The sequence below is a fragment of the Macrobrachium rosenbergii genome, chromosome 55 (assembly GCF_040412425.1).
Source record: "Macrobrachium rosenbergii isolate ZJJX-2024 chromosome 55, ASM4041242v1, whole genome shotgun sequence".
In the NCBI taxonomy this organism is placed as follows: domain Eukaryota; kingdom Metazoa; phylum Arthropoda; class Malacostraca; order Decapoda; family Palaemonidae; genus Macrobrachium; species Macrobrachium rosenbergii.
In genome coordinates, this window is record NC_089795.1 from 46,645,300 (window position 1) to 46,670,299 (window position 25,000).

At 33.7% G+C, this 25,000-nt stretch overlaps 1 long non-coding RNA gene across 1 annotated transcript in view; it reads left to right on the forward strand.

Annotated features, from left to right (window-relative positions):
* LOC136835701 (uncharacterized) overlaps nucleotides 1-25,000 on the forward strand; it is a 255,242-nt gene that overhangs the window by 20,089 nt on the left and 210,153 nt on the right. Inside the window, exon 2 of the long non-coding RNA XR_010852243.1 lies at nucleotides 20,578-20,677. This is a non-coding gene — a long non-coding RNA (uncharacterized lncRNA). The remainder of the gene's footprint in view (nucleotides 1-20,577; nucleotides 20,678-25,000) is intronic.

A 25,000-nucleotide genomic window follows, 5' to 3' on the forward strand; every position in this document is an offset into this window, starting at 1 on the left:
TTTTCTATTATATTGTACACGAAATCGGACGCACTTTGCTCTGTTTGTTGCCAAGGTATGATGATAAAACATTCCGACTCGTTAGTACCGACATGTATCCAGTGAATAAGTAAAATAACAAATAATTTCTTCCACCATGAATCGTAATAAAGAAATCATCTATACATGATTCTCAGCTTAAAGAAATAAGGCTGTACGAAATCTGAAAGAAAACATTCAAAATTCCCAAAGGATTTTTATCAGTAGAGAAAATACCTAGCCATCTGAATATAAAGTTTTTTTTTATTGCTCTTTTAGGATGAAATATTACAAAAGCGTATGTGGTGTTGTTTGCCTGACAGGAAAACAAAAACTTCGAATTTCCTTCCTGGCTTTTATGAAGAAGGGTAGCTGTATATGTTACAAGGCCTTCCGGTGCTGGTACACATTTTTCATGAGCCTCTGTCTCAGTTTCTTTTTTTTTTTTTGTCTTTTAAGAAGTTTGTGCAGGAAACTATTCACAAACCATACAGAAAGAAGATATTGTATATGGAAGGCATTATTACTCAGTGTGTATTAGATGAAAACAAGAAATGACGCAGCTTGAAAATTCAACATTGAGTCACAAAAGGCATACATTCTCTCTCTCTCTCTCTCTCTCTCTCTCTCTCTCTCTTCTCTCTCTCTCTCTCTTGTAGGGGGTGGGGAACATTGTTTGGAGCTAATGCGATGGGTTTGAGTTAAAAGTATATTCCATCCGCTTAATTATCAGAAGGTTACTTCCATTTTTACTGATGGGAATCGTATTACAAAAGTAAGCAAACTTTTGATCATTGTCTTCTTACTGAAATTAATATATAACAAAATATCCTAATGAATACTTTTGCTAGGTTTAGACAATCCAAAGAAACTCCGATTAGTTGACATTATTGAGAAAAAAGGTTAAAAGGGATTCATCAGATAACAGAATAAACGAGATAGTTTTGTGGCTTTCCAGATCGTAATATGAATGTCAATTTTTATTTTAGTTTGCCTTCGTTATTTCGAGAAGGAAAGTTAGCCAGACATAAGAATCATTGCTTATGGGCGTTGCCAGTATGCCGTATTGTCTAGTGTCATAAATCGTAACTTTGGGTGACTATTCCGTCGAAACATTTGATCTGTCAAGTGCCAAATATTTGCTTTGTCAAGAGACAAACATTTTTTTGTCAAGTGCCAAACATTTTCTTTGTCAAGTGACAAATATTTTCTTTGTCAAATGACAAACATTTGTTTTTGCCAAGTGACAAACATTTGCTTTGTCAAATGCGAAACATTTTCTTTGTCAGCTGCTAAACATTTACTATATCAAGTGCCAAACATTTCCTTTATCAAGTGCCAAACATTTCATTTCTCAAGTACCAATCATTTGCTTTGTCAAATGTCAAATATTTGTTTTGTCAAGTGCCAAACATTTTCTCTGTCAAGTGCCCAACATTTTCTCTGCCAAGTACCAACTGTTTGTTTTGTTAAGTTCCCAACATTTGCTCTGTAAAGTGCCAAAGACTTGCTTTATCAAGTGCCAAATATTTGCTATGTCATGTGCCGCGCTCTTGTAAATTATTCTGCTTAACTTGTATACCACGCAAACAAGAGTGCGTATATGTATCTATCTATCTATCTGTTTATCTGTATGTCTATAATTCTATCTGTAAATCAGAATCGATCTAGAGAAGTATGAGAACAACGATACCGAGATAGCGTAAGAAAGGGGTAAGAGGAATTTCTAATGAATATACGTTTTAAGATTTATTTCGGGTCAAAAATTAGAATGCTTTAAATTCGAAACATTATCTCTCTTTGAGATTTCGATAAAATAGTTCTTTGCCTTTATAGCCAGACCCTAAATCAATCTTGTATCATCAGCTGGCGTTGGGAATCAAGTCTTATCTTGAAGAGACTTGTTAGTCCAGTCTATCGGATATTGCAGTGGTGTGGCTGCTTCCCGTCTGCTTCATATTTAGCTTCTTGCAGAATCTGGCAGGCATTCTCTTGAGTGACGATAGAAAAATCATGTCCCCTTGCCCTTAAAAGGTCCATTTAGAAAGACCAAGAGAAGAAGGCAAACGGCAGAAAAGTTCTTTTTGAGATTGTATCGTACTCAGGGGAAATACTGTTCCTTGATTATTAAAATATGCTGTAGAAGCGATTTGTTCCCTGAGAAGGGAAATCCCCCACAACATGATTTCCCAAAACTGATAAAGAGACGAATGCTAGTTTCCGTACCTTAGCAAAACGAGAAAAAAGGAACAAAAGAAAGAGATATTAAGATTTTTAGATTTCTAATCTAATTTATCCTTATTTTCATTTTGTGCTCAATTTGTTGGTTTTTTTTTTTTTTTTAAGTTCCTTCAATATTTTTCGCCCATGTTCTACTTATTTTGTTAAAGGCACCAAACTAATTACATAGTTACCCTCAACTCGCTCTGTCTCTCTCTCTCTCTCCCCTGTAATTAAGAATCTTCCTTTAATCACCAACGTGGAATTACACAATCACGCTGTGTTAGCTTTGTTAATTAAACAGAATTCTGAACCCAAATAAAGCATAATTTCCTACAGTGTTACTACAGAGAACCATTTTTATGCAAACATCTTATTTTAAACTAATGCAAAAAACGATAAAACAATAAATTAACTAGTTACCCTATTCCATTACATAAAACCAGTAGAAAATGCATTTTAGTATTTCGACTACAGTCTGTCAGTTCTACAGCTAAGTGTCAGTTAAGTTGATATTCAACATTGATAGGCAGTAGGTTAATTTAACACTATAGATTGTACTGTTTGCTGTGCTCGTAAGGGTAAGGATTGTTTGAAGTTAGAGTTGTGAGATACTTATTTTTACGAAAGGCGAATGACTAAGAAACGTACCCTATTAATAGCACGATTAACGTTTTTGATTTTCAGTTTTGACACAAGGAATGTTTCAAGATTTTCTACAATCTTATCCTCGTTTCGAGAACAGGAAAGCAAATGGTGCGCTCACACCCACATACACACACACACATGCATATATATATATATATATATATATATATATATATATATATATATATATATATATATATATATATATATATATATATATAATATATATATATATATATATATATATATATATATATATATATATATATATATATATATATATATATATATATTCACTCATTAGTACAAAATCCTTTCTTAAATTTACCTGTTGCCAAAATGGCAAAATGCAACCCCTGCATATTTACAAACAAAATTATCATAAAATTCAGTTACCAAGCAATCAGATTTAAAGGAAATGAAAATTTCCTTCCTGCTAGATGTCCCTTTTTGCTCAATTTTCCCAGTTTCATGAATATTCTTTTATGAAGACAGGGTTGCACGCTATAGCAAAGTTCCCGAGAATATTCAATAAGAAAAAAAAAATGGCTTAAACATTCTCCGACCGAGTTGAAGCAACTTCTCACAACTTTCAAACCTTAATTGGAAGACTTTGCCTTCCTTTCCATAGCAATTAGCACTCCTCATTTTCTTTGTTATCTTTAAAAATTTTGCTCCTGGGAAAAAATTATAGTTAAATAAGTAAGTACTTCAGAGTTCCATATCTCATGCTGACAAGATTTTGGATGAAATCAAAATCTGTTCTTGTAAGGCGAAGGATTTCTTCATTCAGTCCTTCGAGTCCTGCTCTCAATAAACACTGCACAAAAAGTTAATCTATTTTATAATAATTTTCCAGTTATATATATAAATATCAGTTAATTTTGAATAATTATCATTTCATTGTGCTTTTGAATTAGCGGAACCTACTGTATATTCGTACATTTACGTAATTTCTTGCATTCTCCGTAATGTCGTATGATCAGTATAAATGTGCTGATAATAAAAGCTTTGAATATTGGATCTCTCTCTCTCTCTCTCTCTCTCTCTCTCTCTCTCTCTCTCTCTCTCTCTCTCTCTCTTGCGATGTATTTCGTAGGGAAAATTAAATTTCATGCAGGAGGTTTATCAAGTTATAAAGGTTTACCCTTATTTAAACAAGAAAGGGTCTTCAAAATTTCATTTTACTGAGGTGAAAGACCCACGAGAATCCTTTGAAGTGGAGTTCTTACCCTCGACTTCCAAGTATGAGAGAAAAGAATTTTGACCATAAAAGAAAAATTGGCACACCGAAATCGTGTATGAAAAAATCATTCTTTTGTAAAGTTTATGATTCTTGAAATTCACTTGACACTAAATTGAATGTTTGATTGAGAACTTGATTTCTAATGGATTGCTCTCTCTCTCTCTCTCTCTCTCTCTCTCTCTCTCTCTCTCTCTCTCTCTCTCTCTAACACAAGCACGTCGCCAAGGTAAATCGTGTATAATAAAATGTCTTCTGTGAATTTTACAATTTGCAAAATTCACTTGATTATAGATGGAACGTTGAAAGGAAACCTTTCCCTAGTATTAGTTTGCTCTCTCTCTCTCTCTCTCTCTCTCTCTCTCTCTCTCTCTCTCTCTCTCTCTCTCTCTCTATATATATATATATATATATATATATATATATATATATATATATATATATATATATATATATATATATATATATATATATATATATATATATATATATATATATATATATATATATATATATATATATATATATATATATATATATATATATATATATCACATTACCACAGGTGAAGAATTAGAGACAGGGTGTGGGGTCTGGTTGGTTTTCGACTTTATTTCCGAGTCAGTGGCTCGGAAATAAAGTCGAAACCGGTCAGGACCTTTATTTTTCACCTGTGGTAATGTGTGATAAAAATCACGTACAAAAGTGATAATTATATATATATATATATATATATATATATATATATATATATATATATATATATATATATATATATATATATATATATATATATATATATATATATATAACACATACATACATACAAACATGCCCATGGGTTCAAGAAGGAAAAAGTGTCCTCCGAGGAAACTAATTTTCATATTTCTCTTGTGCTGTTCCAAAGGACTGGCTCCTCTGCATTTGACGTTTCGCTAAAGTCGCAATTTTACGAAGGCGTAAAATTCAGAAATGGAATTTTCTAGCAACGAAAAATGTCGATATTTCTTAAGAGCGAGCTACACGATTAGTTGATTTCAGGTACTTTTAAGGGGGAAGGATATGACCGTAATAGCTTTTAATCAAATAACTTGATTTTTTGATGTTGATATTTACTCTTTCATGCAGATAAGGATATGAATATGTAATGGCCAAATTTAGAGGAGAGAGAGAGAGAGAGAGAGAGAGAGAGAGAGAGAGAGAGAGAGAGAGAGAGAGAGAGTTAACCAGTTTACTACAATTGTATTTGTCCGTCTAATAAGTAAGAGAGAGAGAGAGAGAGCAAATTAATCAGTTTACTACAATTGTATTTGACAGTCGAATAAGTATGCTAATGAGAGAGAGAGAGAGAGAGAGAGAGAGAGAGAGAGAGAGAGAGAGAGAGAGAGAGAGAGAGATAGGGGTACGTGCTGGGGGGTTAATAATTCAGATATTATTTTGTTCAACTATGTAATAGGTATGCAAATTTAAAGAGCCGAGCCCAGTTCTAAAAGTAATTGTCCTTCCTCCCTCCTTGCTCCTACCCTGATTTTTTTCTCACATAATAACTCTCCATTATTTCGAGTTTATTTGTTTTCTCCATTTGAACAAACATTCGTGTAATTTGCTCGGCAATTTAAGTAGGGTTTTAAATTGTATTTAATAAAAAGATCAACTTTACTGCCAACTCCTAATGCCCTGTGGAGGACTGTTAAGTTGGGGAAATACTTCTGTATTTTGTATACTCTCTCTCTCTCTCTCTCTCTCTCTCTCTCTCTCTCTCTCTCTCTCTCTCTCTCTCTCTCTCTCTCTCTCTCTCACTTTTGTTAGTGTAGTGAGGCTAATAATTTAACCATAATTATTTTTTTACTACACGAGCCTTATTGACCTCTGTACCAAATTATTATTATTATTATTATTATTATTATTATTATTATTATTATTATTATTATTATTATTATTATTATTATTATTCAAAAGATTAACCCTATTCATTTGGCACAAGCCCACAGGGGCAATTGACTTAAATTTCAAGCTTCCAAAGAATATGTTGTTCATTAGAAAGAAGTAAGAGGAGGTAAAGGGAAATGCAGAAAGAAGAGATCTCACTTATTAAAAACAAATTAATTAACAAATTAATAAATAGATGAAAATGTAACTAGATTATTAAAATGCAAGGAGATTTTACCAGGGTAGGGTAGCAATGCATTACATTTTCGCTTGAACTATTGAAGTTCCATTTGCCAGACATCCTCAGGAAGACTGTTAGTGAGATTGATGATAAAATGTGGGTTTGGAAGCAAAAAGTAGGAAAGCTGGTAATGGAAAACATAATAAAGATTAAAGAAAAATTTTGCTTACCTAATGGTAATCCTGGTGCCTACCTTTAGTGAATACTAAAGTGTAGTCACATAATCTTTTACTTTTGATTGAATGGGGGCAGAGGATAGACGCAACAGGTAATTCACTTGTCTTATCAGACAGAAAATATATACTGATATATTTTGTCTTTATTATTATTTGTATTTGGGCAATATCTCATTTGACAGTACGAACTGACTTCCATGAGGGTAAGAAGAAAACACTTTCAGAAGGAGTGAGCGACGTTTGTAGTTGGCATTTCCTGAGTTACGGGAACATTGAGCAAAAGGTCGACGAACGCCGTGGATTTAGCGAGAGAGAGAGAGAGAGAGAGAGTATAATGAAGTACTTACTCTCTCTCTCTCTCTCTCTCTCTCTCTCTCTCTCTCTCTCTCTCTCTCTCTCTCTCAGAGAGAGAGAGAGAGAATAATTACTGCATCTCTCTCTCTCTCTCTCTCTCTCTCTCTCTCTCTCTCTCTCTCTCTCTCTCTCTAATTGCACAGACGAAACGAGGGCAGCAAATTTCACAAACCCGTCTGACACCGAAACAATATCCTGAGAAAACGTCATGAAATTTAGATAAGTTTTCACTTCGTCTCCAAATTATGACGAGTTAAAATACAAAAAAAAAAAAAGACTGTGTCACATGGTAATGCAATCTTATGATATTAGAGTTATTTAGAGAAAAAACAAGATGTCAGTTTGAGATTTGTTGATGATGATCGTTCTGGTATGACAGCTGAAAGGGGCATTAATAAAGACAAGTACTTGCGAAAGAAATTTTAATACATCTTTAATGCTTTGTATTTCAAAGACGTGGCTCAATAACTAAGAAATAATCAATAAGTACTAAAGAAGAAGGATAAATTAAGATATTCATCTTATTAGATGGATGGCTCGTTGGCTGGTAATATTTAAAAAAGTGATCATACATTAAATCCCTAAGCTCGTCAGAGTTATAAAATAGAGAAAAAAAGAAACTCATAATAGTCACGCAAAGTGAAGTAGAACGTAAGTGAGACATGAAATATCCTGAGGGTAAAAAGTCCCAGGAAGAATTTCGCGTTCCTTGTAAAATTAACCCCAAATTAATGAGACCACTTTACAACGAAATTAGAGTAATAAAATGAGAAAAAATGGAGTAATTTTCAAACTACTGAGCGGAGGCCCGTGCATAAGCTCACGGCTATTGTCACTAAATTTGTTTTACAGTCAGCCTTGTGAAATGGGAATCTGTGAATTTTTATAGTTTTTCTGGAGAACACCTCATTTCTTCATTTTTCCTACCTTTCGTGGGAATTCTGACTCACGTAGAATTTTGCTGTACAGTTCGTGCTCTGTAAAAAAATAAGGTTTTGATGAAGTATAATTAATTTAATGAGCCTTGAAGGTTTAATTCCTGTGTTGTATATTAATACAACATGAAAATGTATTTTCATAAAGTATTTGTCTAAACTGTATCATTTTTAATGTAGAAAACAGTAAATCAGCCTTAAGTTAAATCAGTACTAATTATACTTTACCTTTGTTTTTATAATATTGTTGATAGCTATACTTACTCTTTGGTAATTTTCATACACTTTTTTTTTTTCAAATATGATTTGTAACATATCTTCACTCTATTTTCTTTATTTTCCTTGTTTTCGTATATTTGCAAAGAAATCTCTGAAGACTTGATAATTTCGCAAGCCTGCATTGTTTTAACGTTTCTTATATGAATAGACTGCATTTGACAATCATAAAAAAAAATCCAGACTCGGATTCTTGATATTCGAATTTGCTGATTAACTTTTATTTAACTCAGGAACTTATGAAACTACAAGGATACTTATTTCATGCCACATTCGTAGTTGATAAAATAAAAAAAAATGTCTACAATACTGAAAAGGCAAATTTTGTCTCAGGAGGAGGGATGAAAATATTATAATAGAACCACCCACGTTTTTTTTTATTGCAGTAAAAAGGAAATTTACCTCAGCAATTAGAATTCACTTTTTTGTTTTATACAGGCTGTAACAACACTGTTAGCATAAGCCTTTAAAAAGTAAGTGTAAGAAAACCCGAAATTTCCTTTCTAATTCATTTTTATGATTATCTGTTTTTGTAGTTCATAACCTGTAAGCATTTTTACGAAGCAAGGTAAAAATAATAATAAAAAACAAATGCACATTAATTGTCACCATCATTTATAACCCGTCAAATGTATACCAGTAACAATTAGCAGTCTGAACTTTGAGCTTAATACTAACAGCATCACAGCTATCTGGGATATCTGAAATCACCCTTATTTCAAATTACGTCGTAAATGTTAACTTTTTTTTTTTGGCAAACTCGGATTTTTTTTTCTGATTTGATCATTATCAGCTTTTATTCACGGCAAAATCGATTTTTTATGTTTATTATAAAATCAGTAATTAAAATAGAGTAAGGTATTGCAATAGGGAAAGAAACATTCTAAGGTCTTAAAAATCGGATAATTTCAATTGAAAAATATAATGAATGCGAATTGATTAACGAGTGGTGTCAGATCTTCATTTTCAACTAGGAATACTAGAATAATTTAACAACAGTTCGTTTAAAAATATTTTCAGTACCTACGTTTTAAAGTTTTTGATTCTTAACTTTTGCACCCCATATTCGTTATTTCATTTACAGAGAAACAAAAATAGAATTGGAGTATATTGAAAAATAGGTTTATCATCATTCACCGAATGATGACACAACTCATTTTTAATATTAGTCAAGATATATCGATATATCGATACAAAACGCCCTCCTGTATCTCCCCGAAATTCGAGTCCCTGCTCAAGCAACGGAATTACACGGCCCGTGAAGCCCCTCCGATGATCACAATAATATCTCTCTCCTGTCCTCCGGGTCGTCTCTCAGTCGTTTTCATGAACAGACCCGCGGATATTGGCCCTGGTATTATTTTCGAGGCAATATTGTAACTAGTTTTGGTTCAAGTTATTGCCAGTCTATCGCTATTTATTGGTCGGCTTATTAATCTGGCGTTGCAATATTTATCCCCATTGGCTTCTTAAGAATCTAGGAGGATAATGTTGGATTTTTTGTCTATTTATTTATTCATTTGTTAATTAATTTTTTTCTTTTTTAATAAGCGATCTTTTTGTATTTCCGATTACCTTCTGTTACTTCTTTCTAATGAACGTCACACAATTTGGAAGTTGGAATTTCAAGTCAATGGCCCTGTGGGGGGCTTGTTTCATATGAGTAGGGTTCATCCCCTGAATAATAATAATAATAATAATAATAATAATAATAATAATAATAATATGCACCAAAAATGCCCCTTTCTCCAACCATTGTCCATATGTACACCCAGATCGACGGGGTGGCGATGGGTTCTCCCCTTGGAGGGGCGCCCCCTTCGCCAATTTCTATATGGGCACTGTGGAGCAAAGGGTATTCGAAGACAGACCAGCCAAGGGTGTACCTTCGCTACATCGACGATTCCTTCATCAGCGCCAATTCGCAAGAGGAGATCGAGAACCTGAGGCGTGCTTTCCACAACCATAGCTGCCTCAGTTTCACCATCGAACGAAGCTAAAACCGCTGTCTCCCCTACCTGACGTCCTTGTGGAACAGAGAGAGGCCTCTTTCTCTACGAAGGTCTACACAAAGCGCACGAACCTGGGCATGTGTATGAACGGGGCGGGCGAGTGCCCGAGAGGTATAAGCGCGCTGCACCATCAGCGCCACGTCAGGGTGGCCCTCACTGCCCCTCCTGGAATGACACGAAGAAATGGGAACGTGTAGCCCAGACCCGTCGACAATGGACACCCAAACCGGAATGTAGAAGAGTCTATAACGGTGAACATCGATAAATGGTACCGGCAGGAACGTCACCCTGATGCCCCTGAACGCATAGAGCTCTTCTGTAAAGGACTATCATAAATATAAAGAAGATGAACGTGCCCTCAAGAACATCATCGAGAGTAATGTCAGCCCCATTGACCCCAATAAGAATATTCATTTGGTTATTTATTACAAGAGCAAAAAGACGAGCAGCCTGGTGATGCGTAACAATTCAGCCGCCCCGCAGCAGGACCCTTTGAAGAAAACCAACGTGGTATGCCGGTACTCATGCCCCGTCCGAGGATGCCTCGGCTCTTACTTCGGTATGACCACCATGCGTTTCTCCAAGAGAATTTCCTGCCACGCCCAAAAGGGAGCCATCTTTAACCATGCCAGGACCGCCCATAACCAGAAAATTGCAAGAAAAGGCATAACCACGAACATGGAAGTAACTGACCGAACTACGGACCACCGCCGCCCGTGCCTCTTGGTAGCATTGCATTTGGGAAGGAGAAACTAACCCTCAACATTACGCAGGAAACCTTTCTCCTCCCCACGGCCGCCAGGAGACCTGCACTCAGCGACCCCCATAGCGAACGAGCGAATAAAAATTCGGCATTTGTATTTCAAGAATTTAAGTTTATTTAAGATAATAAATACAAAACTGTATCTTAAAAAGGAGAAGAGACGTCTCTCTCTTTATTGAAGACGTTTTATATAATAAAAAAAATATAAAAGCTAAAACTAAAATTAATAACAGTCTGCGTTATATGTGTCTTCTTCCACTGCTGTAGAAGGAATTCTGGACTCAGAACATATAATGCAAAAAGTAGGAGTGAATTATGTTCTCATATGATGAACTGGGAAGAAGAGAGAGAGAGAGAGAGAGAGAGAGAGAGAGAGAGAGAGAGAGAGAGAGAGAGAGAGAGAGAGAGAGAAGGGGGAAGGGGCCTAGGGAGAAAACGTCTGTTTGCTAAGATAAACACCAAGAGTCATTAAGGAATCATTTGTTGAGACAACGACCTCAGTAATGGGATGAAACTCGTGGAAACGTTTCTTCGTGCGCCTCATATACATCGTCCACATCGAAGAAGAGATTCAGAAATCGAACTGAGAAAATATATATATACATTATTGTATATACAATATATATATATATATATATATATATATATATATATATATATATATATATAATGTATGTATATATATATATATATATATGTATGTATGTATATATGCATTATAGGTATATATATAAGCACACACTAGCATACGTACTCGGCGTTGCACGGTAAAAACCCTAAGAGTAGAACACACCCAGACCATAGAATACACCCAAAGCAAATCTATTTATAGTGTAATATCGATGAATTTTTAATTACAGGTTTTTAACAAATATAAATATTGTATACAAATTATGAAGCAAAATATTTTACAGATTCACTATAATACTACTGTACTTTAACATAAAACTTGATTGTAAAGATTTTTAGTTTCACCATCAGGAGCAAGAATAAATAAATTTTTGGGTGAACCCACCATTGAGCAAGCAACATAAAGTTATCCGTGAGAAAAACATGACGATCTCAAATCCACTCTACAGTACTTAAGAGATTGTCCCTATACCTTGATAATCGTAATCGAGGACGCAAGTCTCACAGGAAATTGCAATCTCTTAAAGTTAAAAGGGAGATCCATCTGGATGAGTGGTGTCAGTGGGATTAAAACTGTTTCACCCTCGCCCTTTCCTGTTAATGTATTTTTTGACATTTTATATTTTATTCTCACCCCCTTCCTATTGGGGCTAAACTTGGATTTAAGGCATCGAGAGTGTTACCATTCATCTCAGCAACCTCGGAAAACTATGCATTCGGCACTAATATCTGTCGTTTTCGATTTTTAACATATCAATCCCCTGTTCCACCCCTACCCCCTTTGGTGTCAGTGGGTGTGTCATATATATACTGAAATGAGTTGTGTAAAACCTGTAAATTTTTTTTAGTTACTAAGTCTGTGGGGCAGAACCAGCCCTGTTTCAGGGAAGCCCTTCCCATCCCTACCCTTTGGTCCCCTTTTGGTGCTAGTGATGTCTTACCCTACAGTACTCTTTTTCAGATTGTGTCATATGTATACTAAGTTTGGTTGAAATTGCTCAGTGTGTTTCAGAGTTATGTTGGAACTCACATGCATACATACATAATTATATCCATTATATATATATATATATATATATATATATATATATATATATATATATATATATATATATATATATATATAATATATGTGTGTGTGTGTTTATTGCGCAAATGTTTTATTGTTTTTAAACTAGTTAAAGGATATTTTCTTTGTATATTATATATATATATATATATATATATATATATATATATATATATATATATATATATATATATATATATATATATATTTATTTATTTATATATATATATTTAGAGAGAGAGAGAGGGAGATATTCAGTATCTTGTACCACAGAAATATCAGTTAAATATCTCAGTATTACAGGATGAAATTACCTCTAGCATAACAGAATAATATGTATTCGTGAGCCCACACGCGCTGAGTCTATTACTCTCAAGTTGGGTTCAAGCACTTTATTGTTAGATCGAATACTAAAAGCTCCCCTCAGCCCGTTAGCCCGAGGGACCATTTCTGTGTTCACCCTCAAATTATGTTGTTTGGTTTAAAGTTGTTCTTTATATTCATGAATTTTTCTTTAAAACCCGAAGAAAAAGATGGAAAACTTTTGTAATTAACAAGCCAGAAAATAAGTTAAACACGCTAAATATAACCTTTCTACTATTTTCTTGTTTATCTTTCGTACATCCAGAGTTCTGTCTTTCTCACTTTCCCCCTTCTACAGTACTCCCTTGATCTTTTATGTCTATTTCCTGCACCCTTTGGAATTAGCGTAATTGGATTCTCTTTTAGAAGACCTGTGTTTGAATATATGTCTCTGTTTTGTTTATGTATTTCAAACGTATACAAAGGTGGAGTTCTATGAAGGGAATTTTAGTTTACTCACTGGCAAACTTTAGATAATTTTGGATTTTAATTAATAGTTTTAAGAATGTCATTCTCGTGGATAAGAAGTAAAAAAATCACTCTTTTAAAAAGAAGCTATTATTATTATTATTATTATTATTATTATTATTATTATTATTATTATTATTATTATTATTATTATTATTATTATGGTGCGACGTTCATCTAGTTGTGGATAGTTGGAGGGGCTTGGAGAAGGGATCTCCTGAAGCTCCTATTATTATTATTATTATTATTATTATTGGCTTATTATTATTATTATTATTATTATGTATGTGTATTATTATACATTATTATAAAAATATCATCTTACTATTTCCTAATACCTAAATTAGCCTCTCCCTTAACAAAACTCATAATAAATATACTGATTAAAACGAATAACGCGAGGCTTTTAAAACGGCTGTAATTTAAACCCCGAATGTTCAAAGTGGGATTACAAAGTATTTGTAGCTTTTTATTTGACGTTCATTCTAATAATTAACTTTATCCTTTTATGACCTTATATATCAGACGCGGGCTTTCGTTAACAAATGTTTTATAATTCACGTCGGATGGCTTTCATTTATTGCAACTGTGAGGTTTTACATATGTGGAGGACCTAGTTTTTAATAAGAGATCTTTATCTGTATGTCTCTCTCATAAAGCAAAAAAGCAGCTTATTTCTCGATAATAAGTACAATATGCAAGCTTTTTAAAGAATTATACACGGAAAGAAAAGTAAATAAACTTATTAAAAAAGCAGCATTACTAAACTTTTGTTTTGCTGACTGCATTAAGAGTAATGAACGATATAGATTTAATATGTAGGGTCTTAGTTAAACGTAACATTTCTAGTAAAATTTTTACTGAAGGAAGAGTATTTGAAAACAACATCTATTGGGAATAAAGGTAAATATACTTTCTGAAAAAAATCATTAACAAACATATTTACCTAATGCATGAAAGTACTGAACGACATATATTTACTATGTAGGCTTTCAGTTGAAAAATACATTTCCACTTAATTTTATACAGAAGGAAGAATATTTGATTTTCCTGTTGAATGCCACGTTCACAGTATTTTGATTTACGATTTAATATTTATACAGCTAAGGCCTTTTATGAAACGGAAAAGTTTTTATGATGTTCAGAGGTAATTGCGATGAACTCTTGTTCAACTTCCGGTATAAAGTGGTCCATTCGTTTTGATCTAGGCATCACAAATTTTAAACGAGGAATAATGTGTGACAGGTCTATAATTATTTGGAAAATGAACATGGGTGATGAATAAATCATTATGCTTGTTTTTATTTACAAGTAGAGAATCTGTTAACATTTTGCAAAAGCTTAACTAGAAATCAACAGTCGTTGTAGTGTTTGCGCTGAGATTCCTGTTTTGAAATAAAGCTAATTATTTACTCGTGTATGTCCATAGCTTACACATCCTCGTGAACCATAGACGACTAGAAAGCGCCGCATGAAAGTTCTTCCTTCGTTCTGTCTCCCATACGGAGTACAGAAAAACCTTACTGAAACTTCCAGCAAGCCTTACGATCTGGTGCTAGCAACAGTAGTTCAAGAAGATGCCCGATACGGCATGAGAATAAAGGAGTATTCGTAAATGTCTATTCAAATTTGAATTTACGGGTTTTCAAAATTAAGGATTCTCAACAAGGTTTGGATATTCGTCAGAATAAATACTACAATTACTTAGTTTCCTTTAAGGACGAAAATGTTAATGCCTGTAAATGAAAAAATATTAATTGTGCAATCAGTATGTTAACTGGCATATTTCATTTGTAAAGTGGTCCCCGTTAAGCTAAGTACCAGTCTTATAAAGCACGTGAAATCCTATCCGGAACTTTTATGGCTTTATAATTTCTCGTAATCACTCTGACTTTGTCTTTTGGTTATTTTAGAATATTAACGCAAGAGATCTAATTTCTTATGGCAGAACAATGATAGCTTTATCTGTTTTGTAAATCACGGGTTTAGTAATTACTGCCTATGCTTCAGCATACTTGGTGATAGTTTTCTTCTCTGGAACCTTTTTGTAAAATAAATCTAAACGTAGGACTAACGTCTTTTATAAAGACAGGTTGACGCTATTGACCTTAAGAAAAGGAACACTAAATAATTCTAAGCCAATCAGTCAGATGAAAAAGGTTACCAATAGAAAAAAGTTGATTGGATAGAAAGAACTCGTGCTATATCACATCACTTATTGACAATTCCAGGCGCCTCTTAATCTCTCTCGAAAGAAAGATCAGTCATAAATGAAAGAAAGGTCGCTTTCTATTCTTTAAATTAAGAAGGGATTCCATTTCCGCCCTAATGCTTCTTTCGTATCTCTTTTGATCGATTCATTTTCCTGCTTCAGGCAAGAGATTTCTATTTGTCAATAATTAATTTTCTCACTATCAATAAGCTTTTACTTATCATTTATTCGCCATTATTTATGGATTAACTCTGTAAGAAGGATGGTTGTAGATGCTGTCCAAAATATTCATTGAAAAGTAAGAGAGAGAGAGAGAGAGAGAGAGAGAGAGAGAGAGAGAGAGAGAGAGAGAGAGAGAGAGAGAGAGAACTGGATGAAGTTAGTGCTCCATTGCTCTGTAGATGAATATACTCGTATATATTTTGTGATTTTTCTCCTTCCATTCCGTTTTACCATTGTGTTTAGAATGCCTTTGACTTCAAGCAGTCATGTATTTCATAATTCTAACTGTATTCTCCTGTAACTTAGATCGTGTAGCAAGCAGAGCTACAAAAATTAAGAATAAAATGGAACTTAACAACTGAATAATGTTGATTCTTTGTGCTTTCCCTCCAAGAATTTTTTCCTGCCTTTATCCGTTTAAATCTGAAACAGTTAAGACATAATAGTCCCTAGTCTGGGAATCACTATTCAATAGCTCCTTCCAAATGTTTATAAAATGTTAATTTTCATCGTAGGAAGTTTTACCTTTTAAAAACTGACTTTGACATACTGTCTCCCTAGTAGAACGCACAGTGCTTAAGGTATATCAGTCAATTATATATTAGTCTAAATCTCTTCCTGCTGGCCAGTCTTGGGTTGTAACTTATATTCCTTATATTATTTTTATCTTGTTATGATATTACTTATAAAACCTTTGGTTACCTCACTGTTACATGTATGGCTGTATCACATTTCTCAGTTAGGAGTATAACTCGGTTATGAAAGTCAGAACAGAATAAACAACAGGAAAAGTGAAGCTTGAAAAAATACGAAATTAAACGAGCATATAAATATGCATAGTTTCTTTTTGCACTGTGACTATCAATAAAGAAACAGTGTTTTCAGTAACGAAGACAAACAGATTCCGAGTTCATTTATACCACACATTTCGTTGTAGGTTTTTAAGGTAAAAGCGCCACTCGAAGGAAACTAGGTCAAGCCTTCAGTATTTCTCATGGAGATCCTCTGGCAAAATTCTGTGATCAAATAGGAGATGAATCTTTTAGTTAAACCAGCGCGTGAGAATCGTCTTTATTCCAATTGGAGAAGTTAATTTAGAGTTTTTTTTTAACCAGAAGAAATGCTATTGGGGATTTCATTTCTTGGTTGGGTGATGGATTACGACAGCAAAATCAGTGGGACTCCATTGAGGTAAGAAAAGGACCAAAAAGGAGACAATTATATATATATATATATATATATATATATATATATATATATATATAATATATATATGTATATATATTATATATATTATATATATATGTATATAGACAGATAGATAAATATATAGATATATGTATGTATATATACGCATATTCAGAAATGTGTATATACATTTATTTCTTTAGCAAGACTGTAAGGAGTAGTGATTTATTCGTAAAAGAATTACCATGATTAGTGGAGTATGTTAGACAGGATTAGCAGTAGAAGAAAAGTAGAAATGAAATATAAATTTATGAGTTATTTAAACGCGATTGAATCTTTCGTCAGATTTTTTTCCCTAGCTACGATTTAAACGCAAGAAAGCACCTGCAAAATCCTAATTACACTGCGTCACTGTATATAGAACAGAAACGAATATGTACGTTATACTGTCTATATCAGGAAACTTGAGGACAGAAAAACTATAAAGATAGAAAGTTTTTAAAGTTTAAGAGTTTGTTAATTTTGTAAGGTGACCATGTACAGAAAACCTTATCATTAATGTTTTTTTTTTTTTTTTAGTTCAATTGCCCAGTTGAAAGTTCTTAATCGACTATGAGAAGTGAAGTGTAAACATGAAACCATATAATTCTGTCACTTCGTTCTAGGTTTAACATTCGTACTGTGTATCTGTATCGGTCTTTCCTTTATTCCCTTCCTCGCAGAAAAATTTTAACTTATATCTCAGCCTTTTCATTAAAAGAATCACTGAGTTTTATAATTTTTTTACGGACGTTGAGGTGAAAAGCCACGAGGAAAATAAAGGTTTACGTAGCGCCAAATCATGACGATTGAATCTCGAGCAGGAAATGTAATTCATTTAGGTTTACTCAGTACTGACGCGGGAAAACGGCTCACGCTGTCTTCATTAATCTCCTCTTGTTTGCAGACAGGGGATTAAGCTGTTGCAAAGCAATGGGTTAATTACTGCGTGTTAGAATTCATATTTAAAGAAAAAGGAAAAGCTGTTTGTGGACTAACTTTTTGAGATGTTGGATGAGAATTTTTATTTAGATATTGTTATTACTTCAATGTTGTGAATGTATTTTACTTTAGAGTAATAATTTCAGTTATTGTATTAATAATAAAAACAATAATCTTCAGCCATTATCATTATTATCAGACAACAATAAAAATAATATTACTTTAGATTCAAGTCTTTATTGATGGCTATATTTACCGGAAAAATAAAAATCTCATACGCTACATGTTCCTTGCCATTCAGAAGTTGTTTATGTCGTATAAATCTTAGTACCCTCAATCGCTTTTACCCTTATAAAAAGGAAAAATTACGTTTCTTGCCCTTGCTTCAAAATACTTCCCTCATCGACACACTTTACAGTCCGTGGTCAGCCGGGTAATTGTAATTTTACCACTCCACCTGATAATAACATTAATTTCTGACCTGTTTCTATTTCACTAATTGCCCTCCTTACGTCGTCAATAGTCACCTTCCACGTTTCCACATTTGAAAAAGTCTTCAAAATACTCATTCCATCGACCCAGGACTGCGTTCATGCAGGAAAGCATCTTTTATTAGTAAATTACATTCTGTAGTCCGCTTGCTCATTACCTGCTATCTCTGTTTTTACTTTCATATAGATTAACTTCTCCATGCAGTTCTTTTCATATTCCCCCCTCTCTCTCTCTCTCTCGCTCTCTCTCTCTCTCTCTCTCTCTCTCTCTCTCTCTCTCTCTCTCTCTCTCTCTCTCTCTCTCTCTCTCTCTAAAACTGATATATCCACATTCCAGCACTTAAGGTTTTATTATCCCTTCTTATCCTCTTTGCCCATGGCTATAATTTTGCATACTCCTTATATAGTTCTGCCACTGTGTGTGTGTGCGCCTTTGAGTGAGTAAAATTGTATCTTCAATAAACGTAGTCAATTAACCATTTAATCAAATTAAATCCAAACTAGAAGTCCATTTCGCACGGAAGGTCTTGTGTGTTTTCTTCTGTGCCAGAAAAACTTGACATCATAATATCATGAATACTCATCCTGTTAAACAGAATCATAGAAAATTCTTTTGGTAATGACTCACGATCTTTTCTTTTAAGCAAATCACCCGTAATCGCTTGACAACTGTAAAACACATTAAGTTATGCCGTGAGAAATTGGTGCCGTTACACAGAAACACGAGAGAAATTGGGCCACCAGAAGTTCTCGGCACTGTTTTCGCTTTTTCTCTTTCTTTTTCATTTCTCCGTTCCGTGAAAGATCCTGCCTTTTCAATGTGTAAACACTTCAGTGGAAAGCTGTTATGCCTTGTTTTATCCTTTTGTTGTTTTCCGTTCAAATTCTGTTTCACCTCTTCTTTTCGTCTCTGGTGCTGCAGAGAGCCTTCTTCAGTTTTATCGCCTTGTGCTCAAAATTGTTATCTTTTACTTGTTATTTAAGACTAAGAAGAATAGAGAGACATTTCGATAAGAAGTTTGTACTTTCCATCTCTTGATAAATGGGCAAAAGCGAAATCGCAGGAAATCTTAAGTTAAATCATTGTTAATGTATGTCAGTCTTGTTCATGCATTATCTAAACTGTTGACAGTATCACAGACCAAGATTACAAATTGCCAAAAGAGCAACTATTCGGGCAATTGAAACAAAATAACGGAAAATAGAAAAGTCTGGTAGATTGAATATTAAACTTTCTAGTTTGAACGTTGAAAAAAGTTCCAGAAAGTAAAAAAAAAAAAAACCGGAAAACTGGAAAAACAACCCAGAGAAAAAGAGAACACAGGAATTATTGCAGAAATAAATTGCTTGCAACTGTTATCGCCAGTCCTGTCTAACTGAATTTAGATTCGTCCCGGAATACGACTACATTAATGAGGCAATTTGCTTCTTAACTGACCAAATATAAAATTCATAGATATTTTCCTTTAAATAAATAAAATGTCTTATTGGAACATATCTTTATGCTGACCCATTTTCAGTTAAACAGAAGTTTTAAATAATTTTCAGTGAAAATAAAATTTGCATAATCTCACCTCAACATCTATTAAATTTTCTTTCAGTCATGTTTCCCCTCCAAAAAATTCAGGAGAGATTTAAGTGATATCAAAGTGGTTTCCATTAAACCAAAGCGGATTAAGGATTAGCTTCAGTAATCCCTCGGACTTAGTGCGACTGACATTTGCTCTGCAGAGGAGAAAAAAAAGAATGTGAAAATTTGGCTATTTCCCGCTTTCGCTATCTATCCTAATCCTCTGATAACTGAAGAACATGCATGAACTTTGACTCCCTTATTTAAAGAAACAACAAAGTAATTCCTTACGTTACTGATATCATAGCTGAGTGACTTAGGAGCGTGCGTACGAAACGGGAGAATTTTGTGATGTGACTTTTTGGTCAGATAAAATGATTGAACGGCTTTTTATTCGATTCACTTAATGTGAGCAACGTATTGACATCAATCTGTCACAATAAAGATGATTTGAATTAACCTAGCCTCATTGCATTTAGCTCAGAAGTAAAGCAATGGAAGCCAGTGTCATTTTCCCTGAAAGATTAGTTATTTTTAAACTTGATTAGCATTCAATTTTTTAATACAGGAAGAAAACGAGTGTGTCCCTCTCGCACATGCGCAAAGGCCATCATCCAGGGACCCTGTTCCTGAATAGAATTTCATGGTGATGTCTCGTCAATACACAGGTAACGTCTCCATTTTCAGGTACATCTTGTCACGTTTTTTCGCTGATCTGTTTATATTTGCACTTTTATATTTGCTCATTTATGATCGCTCGCATATTTGTGTCGTTGCAGTTTTATATGCTGAGGTTTGTACTAGCTTGATTCTCTCGCGCAAATGATAGATATTTCGAAAGGTGCGGTAGACGTTTGGACATCAGTCTTGAAATAAGTGAGATGGCCAAGTAATATCCAACTAAAGCGATACATGGAAATGCAGTTACTCAGAGATGAATGCTGGGCGGCGTTTACAAACAGCCACTGTAAACAGTCATGTTTAGAGATAAATAGGAAGAAAAAAAAATTGGATTCTTGATTTCGTTCATCTCCTAACTAAAATTACTTTATGTAAAAATTAACATTATTTCAAACTGTATTTCTATGACTAATTTGTGGTTTTAGATTCTCAAAATTAGCGTCACAAATAATTCATAAAGCTTTCAAAGAGATAAAATTCATACGCAAAAAATGAACTAGGATTTAAAGTTTGACAAGCTTTGAATAGGATAAAATTCATACGTCAAAAAAATAACGAGGATTTAAAATTTTACAAGCTAAAAGGGATAAAACTCATACGCAAAAGATTAACTAGGATTTAAGGTTTGATAAGATTTGTAAAAGAATAAATTTCATACATTAGAAATAATAGACGAGCGCATGTGTCAAAAAGAACAATAAAGAACAGACAACCTGACCTCGCTTCCATAACTGCGAAACTGAAAGAGAAACACCTCAAAGGTTCCTTTGGCAATTAAGAAAAAAAGTGTTGTCATCCAACGACCGAACAAAAGGCAGCATACGGGCGACAAAGGATCGTGTTTGTACACGACAGGGTTGGGCATAACACTATTTTTTTATGACTTGTGTTTTGAGCCAGCAAATGTTTCGTCCGGATATATATATATATATATATATATATATATATATATATATATATATATATATATCTGATAATGATAAGAAGGCAGAGCTCTTGAAAAGAAAGATTGCTAAAGAACTATCATTATAAAAATTTGAAATTAATTTCAGATATGTGTGTGTGCTACTACCAATTTCTTTCTACATTAAAAAGAATTTATAAATTTTGGATGTCTAACATTGGTTTCAAATTGTGATGACTTTTATAATGCCAGTCCTTCAGTGATCTTCCTTTTCAACAGCTGCTCGTCTCACCTTTGCATATTATTCCCTTTTACCTGTAAAATCATGGTAAAAGTATTAAGGAACGTATACCTTTTTATCCCTACTAATTATATTAAGAAAATTATTTTCTTAAGAGTTTGAAGGGTTTTTGATTTTGGGAAGAAAACTAATGGTAATTATAAACAACCACACAGTAAAACGAATAGAAGCTTATGTTACATATTAAATTGTGTTTCTACAAAGTGGCAGGTCTAAAAACTGTTTCATTATCTTTTTTGTCAGGCATAGCAAAAAATTATTAATTTTAACCTAAAATCATAGGGCATATACTGAAAAAATGGTTATTATACGTATTTCAAACAAAAGAATTTCCCGTAGGTTAACTAGTTTTCATTTTATAAGTAATGAAATAACTCGTTCCTAATTTCAAAGAGCTTCTGACGAAATACAACGGATTTACAACCGAAAATGGAAATCACTGACGCCCCGGTGTTTTGCCGAATTACGAATAAACGTTCGAGTTTTCATTTCTATTTCTTTATATTGGTAACAGTTCAAAGGGAACCAGTCAAACACGATCACAGCTGTGCCCAGAGAAGTGGTGTGGGAGGGGTTCACTCTTCCTAAAACGTATTTTGTTTTTTTCGAAAGTGAAAATAATTTTCATCCTTTTATAATATCACACAGGGAAACCCTGATTCTGATTCGGGTCCCAAGAACCAACTTCTTGAAAAGAAGTCACTGTGCCTCTTCTGACCTAAAACAGTGAATTTTGTACCCTATGTTAGTCGACTGCTATGGGCAGGATACTGGGTGGAGGTTGGTATAGGGCTTGTAATCTCATTCGTCTTGAACATTTTGAAACATAAGGGTGCATATAGGAAGTAGCTGATTACTTGGATTACAGAAATGTAGCAGAGAAGATGTAATCTTATAATACACCTGGGAATGCAACAACCAAGGGGCAAAATAATTATCCTTTATTCTGAAATTGATTACCCTTAAGGAAAGGGGTACTGAGAATTACAAAGCTCTGTAACGGCTGGGAAGAAACGGTCACCATAACGCAAGATCGATGACTTCTGCGTTCGTGTGTAGAAAGATTTGCAAATACTTTCCGTTTCAGTGATGGTAATTTAGTAGCAGCTACGTAAATGCCTTTGCTCGCCTGGCGAATGCTAATTGAATCATGTTCAATTTCATGTGTAGGCTGTGCACCGAGGAATGGAATGCTAATCCACTGGGCAAATTTGATAACAGAATTACGCAAATTTGCTAAACTGAAGTCTTGATGCTTGTTTTATATCAAGCATAATTATGTTTCAAACGGCAATTAAGGACTACATAATTATTAAATAAAACTACGTTGGGAATAGGATAGAAGTTTATAATATGAGAGAGAAAGATGTCTATTTTATCGAACTTTTAGTCTAAAAATCTATAACAACATAGAGAGAGAGAGAGAGAGAAACGTTTCTAGAGAAGATGCCTCTTTTACCGAACTTTTAGTCCATACAATTTTCAGCGTTTTGCTTAAGTCGCCCGGAAATTTCAAAGAAATTTTTGCGGCTGAAGGAGAGCAGTGTTGCATCAAGATCGATTTACACAAGATTTTCTCGTCCGTGTTCTGTCAGGTAGAATTCTTTTGAATTTCTCTCACCAATGAACGTTTTTATCCTCTCTCTAACCCGCTTTTATATCGTCTACTTAATGCTCTCTTATGCTACAAAGAGGATCATTTACAAGACAATTTATAAAAAATAGGAGGCTCGTAAGCAAGAAATTTTAAGAAATTATGTTAACAGGAATTTAACTCCGTCAGATCAATCATTCATACGTATATATATATATATATATATATATATATATATATATATATATATATATACTATATATATATATATATATATATATATATATATATATATATATATATATATATATATATATATATATATATATATATATATATTGTCTGTGAGGAGTAGTGAACTGAAGTTGGAGAAGGATTTAAAGAAAAGTGAAAAGTTAGTTGTTTTTTCTTTCTCTAGATAATACCCTAATAATCATTGTTAAAGAATATTCTAGAATCGGTTCGCTTTTAACGAGTTCTCATCAAATTTTGTTTGACTTTCGTTTCCTATATTAGAAAGCAAATTAGTAAATTCATTCCACAAGCCCGAAGAGGATTGAAAAGCTCTCTCTCTCTCTCTCTCTCTCTCTCTCTCTCTCTCTCTCTCTCTCTCTCTCTCTCTCTCTCGTAGGACGCTCGCATGTACGCTGAGGATTTGTAAGAAATCCCTCGCAATACTGTGCTCATATTAGTCAGGTGAATATTTAATGACCTCAGGTCCGAGTACGAAATAGGTCGAAACCCATTTCAAAACGCAATCATTATACGTTTGCTTTGTCTTAATGAAGGCAGATCCCTGAGTACGACGAATTTTTTGGGAAGGCTGCTTTGTTTCGCGTTCACGGAAATAGAATATTGTCAGTGAAGGCTAGAACTGATAGTCATCAACAGAATGCCAGTTAACATTAGAATTTGAAGGGATTATAAAATACGTATTATAATGAGGCTTGTTTTTATTTCTGGAAAACTAACATAAAAAAATAACTTGCTTCACAGATTCGAAAAGATACACTGTAGGTAAAGCCGAATAAGGTTAACAGCAGTTTTCATTAAATTCTTGGGATCAAAAACCTGTAAGTAAAAAAAAATGCCCTTCTTATATTCCTGATTTTAAGAGAAACGCCGTTTCCTGCGTAGAGATGACTTCTTTCAAAGTTTGGATCGAAAGCCACGGTATAATTACCCTTACAATGAAAATTAAAACAGTTATAAGCGAACTTCACGAAGAAACTAAGATATTAAAACATTTTGCCAGTTTATAATTATGATTAGCACTTTCCATTTGTACGAATGAATGAGAAAGAGTGTTGACTCAGTTTTGTAAATGTTTTCAATGGTTACATAACATTTCGCCTGCAGGTTCAGGCTGATAAATCGTTTGAGAAATATAGTTATTTTCTGGGTATCTTTTACATGATAAAACAGACACAAAGGCAAGAATATCTAAAGACGCTGCATCTCTAATGGTGTTATCTTCGTTGTGAACTTGTCGTCGCTAATAATTCTGATAT